Raw genomic sequence first — 6000 nt, 5'->3', positions numbered from 1 at the left:
TCCGAACTACGGCCAAGTCGAGCACAGGGGAAACCTTTTTTTCCTCGTGTACGGTGCAGAAGCTTTAATCCCGGTGGAAGTAGGGGAACCAACCTTGAGATACTTCCAGGCAGAAGAAGAATCGAACAACGAAGCAATGCTTGTCAACTTGGAACTGCTCGATGAACGCAGGGAATTGGCATATGTAAGAATGGTAGCTCAAAAGCAAAAAATGGAGCGGTATTATAATCGAAGAGCCAACCTCCGTTATTTCAAAGTAGGTGACTTAGTACTAAGGAAAGTAACTCATAATGCTCGGGAGCTCAACGCGGGGAAGCTAGGTTTAACGTGGGAAGGCCTATGCCGGGTTTCAGCTATCACCGGAAAAGGTTCATACGTGTTGGAAAACCAAAATGGAGAGAAGTTGCCCGGCAATTGGAACGTGGCACACCTCAAAAGATATTATTGCTTATGAACATTATCCGATAAGAAAGTATGTGCTGCACTCTTTTTCCCTTCGTTCAGTTTTTGTCCCAATTGAGTTTTTCTGAAAAGGTTTTTAACGAGGCAGCAACAGAAAGCATAGTACGAAGACAGCAGCAATAAAACCTTTAAGAGCAAGGTACACAAGCAGAGATCCACTTGGGGATGGCTAGATAATCTTTTGCTCTATAGCAAATTCCCACCGGGAAGTTAAGTTTGCTATTGCGCAAAGGTTATCTGATCATACACAAGCACAAATCACTAGAGGCTTGTTAGATAATCCTTCGCTCGATAGCATAAATTCCTAAGGGGAAGTAAAGTGTGTTGCCAAGTTAAGGATTATCTAGTAATGCATTAGTGGAATCTTCGAAGATACAAGACTTCCATTGTTCCAATTCGCATTCTTCGCATTCGAATACTGGGGGGAATGATATGAGGATACGACAACAATGACTTCCACGTCGACCGGGGGACTGCGCGAACAGCCCCGTAGAAACAAGTTGTACAAGTTAGCCACAAGTAATTCAATTTATTTTAAGCATAGCAAATGCTTATGTATTTTTTGAAAATAGAAGGAGTAAAATGAAATCCTTTTGTTTTTATCTTGTTTCTTGTCTGAACGATGAATTAACTTTGTCATATAAAAGTTAAACAAGTACTTCAAATGCTAGTGTCGTAATGAACAAGAGACGTCCTCTTCAAGAGCACCGTAAATATAAGAGAACCCTCTCTTATAAAAACCCTCACGTTAAAGGGTTGGTTCCGGAAGAATTTATGCCCGGAATAAAAAATGCCATTGGGAAAAAATACACCCGAAGTCGCATACGAAAATGACGCAAAAAGTAAACTTGCGCAAATACTTATCAAAGCCCTCACGGAAAAGGGCTGATGCCCGGAGCCAAAAATGCTTTCGGGGAGAATACACCCAAAAGTTTCACATAACAAGACGCAATAAAGTCTGCGCAAAATTCTTAAAGAAAATGCAAAGATTAAAGGCTTGCATGAATATTCTAATGATGAGAAGACTCAAACAATACTTGAGCAAAAGATGTTTTTATTTACAACAACATGACAAAATGGCATAGATACGAGAACTGAAAAAAGAAAAGAAAAGCTAAAGTGAATTGTCTCCGGAACCAGGAGGAAGAGAAGTGTTCGCGCCCCCGGAAGAAGTAGACGGATCCACCGATGGCTCAACATTTTCACCAATTTGGCCTTCGACATCATCATCCTCTGATTCTTCTTCAGCTCCCGAAAACTCAGAACCAGAACCAGAAGGATCAGGTGCATCAGACCTCGATGGGAGTCCACTTTTAGCAGCTAACTCAAGCTCGCGGGCCTTAGCAATTTCGGCATCAAAATCAATGACACCAGCTTTGGCCTCTTCCAAGGTTTTTCTCCTCATGTTGTACATGGCGTAAGGTTTTTCAACAACGAGGGAAGCCACTCGGCGCTTGAGTTCTTCTTTGAGTTAGGTTACCTCGTCAGAAAGGTTTTCCCGGGAGGACCTAGCAAATTTGAGGCTGACATCAAGGTCGCGGAAAGTTGAACTAAAGGGCCTATTATGCTCGATAGTTTTCCTGTACTTCTCTTCCAGCTGGGCGTGTTTCGCTCCCACGGCAGGAAGCTCTTCAATTTTGGAGTTAAAGGCTGCCTCTAAGTTTATCACTCTTTCGGCGGAGGCAGCCTCCCGTTCGATTGCAGCAAGAACGGCGTTATGGTCTTTAACCCATTTGGCCCTGGTTTCGTCAAATCTAACCCTCAGAGGACCAATTTTTTGGCTAAGGGTTACTACTTCTTGCTCACTCTACCGCAAATAATCTTCCAATACAACAGCCTCAGAGGATTTGGCTTCCAGTTCCGAAAAGCGAGCGATATGTTGCTCTTGCTTTGCCAAAAGCTGATCCCGTGCGGAGATAATCTCTTCTTTTTCACGAATCAACCTCTGAAGGCCCTCGGAAGCAAGAAAGTTGGCCTACAAAGTAATAAGGGTAAAATTCAGGAGATGTTCACACCCAAAAATTGAAGAAGTAATAAAGGAACGTACCGTTGAGCGTTATGCATAGCATTGTTCAACAAACACTCTCCCGAGAGTGCTTGAATCTTTTCCCAGTCTTTCTCTGAAGCCAAAAGCTTCAGATAATTAGCAAGCTCCACCAGCCGGAATAGCAAGTTGCATCCGGTAGAGACCGAAAGAATAACGTTCCTCCTCCTTTGTGGATCTTCAGAAGGGGCAGCATAATTTTGCCCCAAATTCCCATGAACTAGGGACTGTGGAAGAGGAACACCTTCTTCATCGTCAGACGCAACCGACGGAGGTGGTGTAGCAATTGCTGGTAGAAGAATGGATGAAGATGAAAGTGATGTAGCAGTTGTTGGTGTTGGTGAAGATGGAGATAAAGCTGATGGAGTTGAAGAGTGAGAAGCAACTGCGTCAAATGCAGTGCTGGTTGTTAGATGCTCGCCAACCAAAGACGGTAAGGGTCCGGTACTCAGCTCCGCAGTACCGGACACAACAATTGGGGCCCGAAAATGGGAGTTGACATTATCTACTAAATCAAATTCTCCCCAAAGTGTCGAGGCATCGTCCTTGGTTGGTGTAACTCTCTCAACAGGTTGAGCGTCCTGTTGAGATGATGAGGATCGTCGTCTTCTATGTAGAGAAGCTCCCTCATCACTAGCTTCTTCATCATTATCGATCATCACGGTGTCTATGGACGGCCCGGAAGGAGAGCCAGTCACCATCGCTACCGAAGAAGACTCGGGGGCATCGGTCCTCGCCCTTTTATTCTTTTCCCCGGCTGCAGAGGAACGTCTTCTCTTTGGTTGTTTGTCTTCCAACCGGGGACTCCGAAAAAAAGCATTTGCTCTCGAAACAGGCCCGGAGCTACTTGTTCGAGTAAGCGCCTCCTGAAGCAGCCTCGCTACATCAGCAGGATCAGCCAAGACATCCTCCTCGGGAACAGTAACAGAGCCCGCAAGTAGACCTAATTTCATAGACATGTTAGAAGAGATCAATCAAGTTCTTTACATGAAAAATTGAAACAAGATGAGTTCGAATTACGATGATTCTTGGCCTTCCACCCGTATTTAGGGGCCAGTTCTTTCCACAAGCGAGTCTCGGGCATCGTAACGCCCAAGATTCTTTGTACCCACTGGTCCAAACCTTCAATCACCGGTGGGAACCATCGAGTTGTTGAAACAAATGAAGGATGGAGGATCAATATGGCCATTAAAAATATTGTAGTAAAAGGAAATACTAAACAAAGAGCTTACGAGTGCGGTTCCAAGTGGTCGGAAAGGATGAAGTTGTTGCCGGAATGATGTCGTCGGTGGCAATTGCAACGACCGTTCCATTCACCCACGGTCATTGTCATCATCCATGCTAGACAATAAAGCATGGTGGCCACGCTTGCAGAGGTTTATCATTCCCTGCGTAAGATTTTGGGAGAATAAAGATTCATAATGTGAGCTACAGTTAGCTCCTCTCCAGTTTCCTGGCACAAATGTCGAAGGCAAGCAACTGTCCTCCACACGAAAGGACTTACTTGTGCCAAACACACCTGATAACGGAGGCAAAACTCTGCAATCACGGAGTCAAGCTCTCCGCTCAAAGAAAACACACCCAAAGTAAAGGGATCCGTGTAAACATATGTAAAATCCTCCTTGGGAAGGGTGACTCGCTCCGATAGATCAGGAACGATAATTTCTAAGTCATGGCAGCGACATTCTTCCTTCACAGCAGGAATGCTCGAAGGACGTATGGAAAAAAGTACTTGCTAACGGCCCACGTACGAGAATTAGCAATAGGGAATTTCTCTTCGAAGTTTTTTGTGGTAATAAGACGTCTAAGGATGATGGAGCCCGTTGTTGGAGGAGCAAAGTCCTCGGCTTTGTTTTCTCTTTTTGAGGAACCGGTACGTTTTGAGGAAGAAGCCATTGTAGGAAAGAAAGGGTCTTTCGTTTGAAGAGAATTAGAAAAAAGATAAAGAAACAATATGCAAGTTAGATGAAGTAAGTTTGAAAAGTTATGAAGTATAAGGGTGGAAGTTGATACGTATAAGTAAAAGTTTTGGCGGCTAAATTCATGGTCAGGATTATCTCGATAATCGACAAAAGATGTGCTGAATCATGGGAAGACGCGTGTTCGAAGCCTTAAATGCGGAGAGACATGCGTCTAATCAACCGACAGAAGCATTTAGAGGGAATTATAGTAATTCCCGTCAAAAGAGTGTTTCAATCAACTTCCCGATAACACAAAGTTATGTCACCGGAAAGCAGGGGGACTATCTGTATTGGGTAAAATATGTTATGACACGTGGCCGTCGGAGAAAGGAACACGTGGAACCCAAGACAAGAGATGACTGAAGACTGAAGACAACTGTTTCGTTTGTCACCGGGAAGAATAATGTTCATAAAGATGTGATAAACGCTCTTCTCCCAGTAGCATTCAATAGAAAATATTCATAGCATTAAGAGCAGTTACCTGTTACAAGGAATTTGGCATTTAGGTTCACCGTTACATCTTCATCAATGTTCCTCATAATTGACATTAACGAAAGGCACGACCCTAAGACCTTCTTCATAGCTATAAATAGTGAGCTCGGTTGTCATTTTAAAGGACACGAATTTTCTGGCAAGCTTACACTATATTTTATACAAAGTTCAATCCAATCTTATCGTCTTATTTCTCAATCCTTTTGTTATTGTGCCCGGAAACCTTGTTCCCGGAATTGTTGTTTCTGCTGTTTCGTCTATATCTTAAGGCTAAGTATTGCGTAATTCTTCAATTATTTATTTATTTCAGGATCAAATTAATTCACTTTTCTAGAAACCACATATAACTTCAACTGTACCATTTTACGGGTAAACAACCGGATAGCGTAAAACAATTTCCGACCTGTAACTAAAATTACTTCCAAGTTGTACTTGTAATCAGAATTACCCCCTTTTTCCAACCTCCATCGCCGAAAGCAGTAAAATCACTGATTTCGAGGATTTGCTTCTGTAGTTTAAGTGAAGATTTTTTACACAAATAGTGCAACTTAACATGTTATAGTAGTAAGTTACTTACCATTTACTATAAGTTATCAATTAAAGCTTATTAAATGAAAATTACTTGCTGATGGTGTAAACAATTTTACACCGCCAGTGCTTCTAATTCTTATATCTCGAACTCCGTCAATTCTTTTTTGAGAGGAGAGAGTAGTGTTCAGTTATGGCCTGTCAGCAAAGGCACCACATTGACAAAGTATATCTTCAGCCCATAAGGTGGTAACTGGTTAATCAGCAAGTAACCTAATCACTTATGCTCTATGCTAAAGCAAACCTTTAAAACACAACATATCGTCTAAAAATGTGGTCATTTTAGAACTGAAGAGATACTAGACCAAGTGCAAGAGGAAGTAACACTATTACTGATGGACATGTGCAACCTCTGGATATGAGAATCATTGAAAACGTGATAAAAAATACACACCTGATTAAATCACATACGTATAAAGAACTGGAAAGGAAAAAGAAGGCACAGGTCATAGT

The sequence above is a fragment of the Nicotiana tomentosiformis genome, chromosome 7, assembly GCF_000390325.3.
Source record: "Nicotiana tomentosiformis chromosome 7, ASM39032v3, whole genome shotgun sequence".
NCBI lineage: Eukaryota > Viridiplantae > Streptophyta > Magnoliopsida > Solanales > Solanaceae > Nicotiana > Nicotiana tomentosiformis.
Note: the sequence above shows the minus strand (reverse complement) of the source record.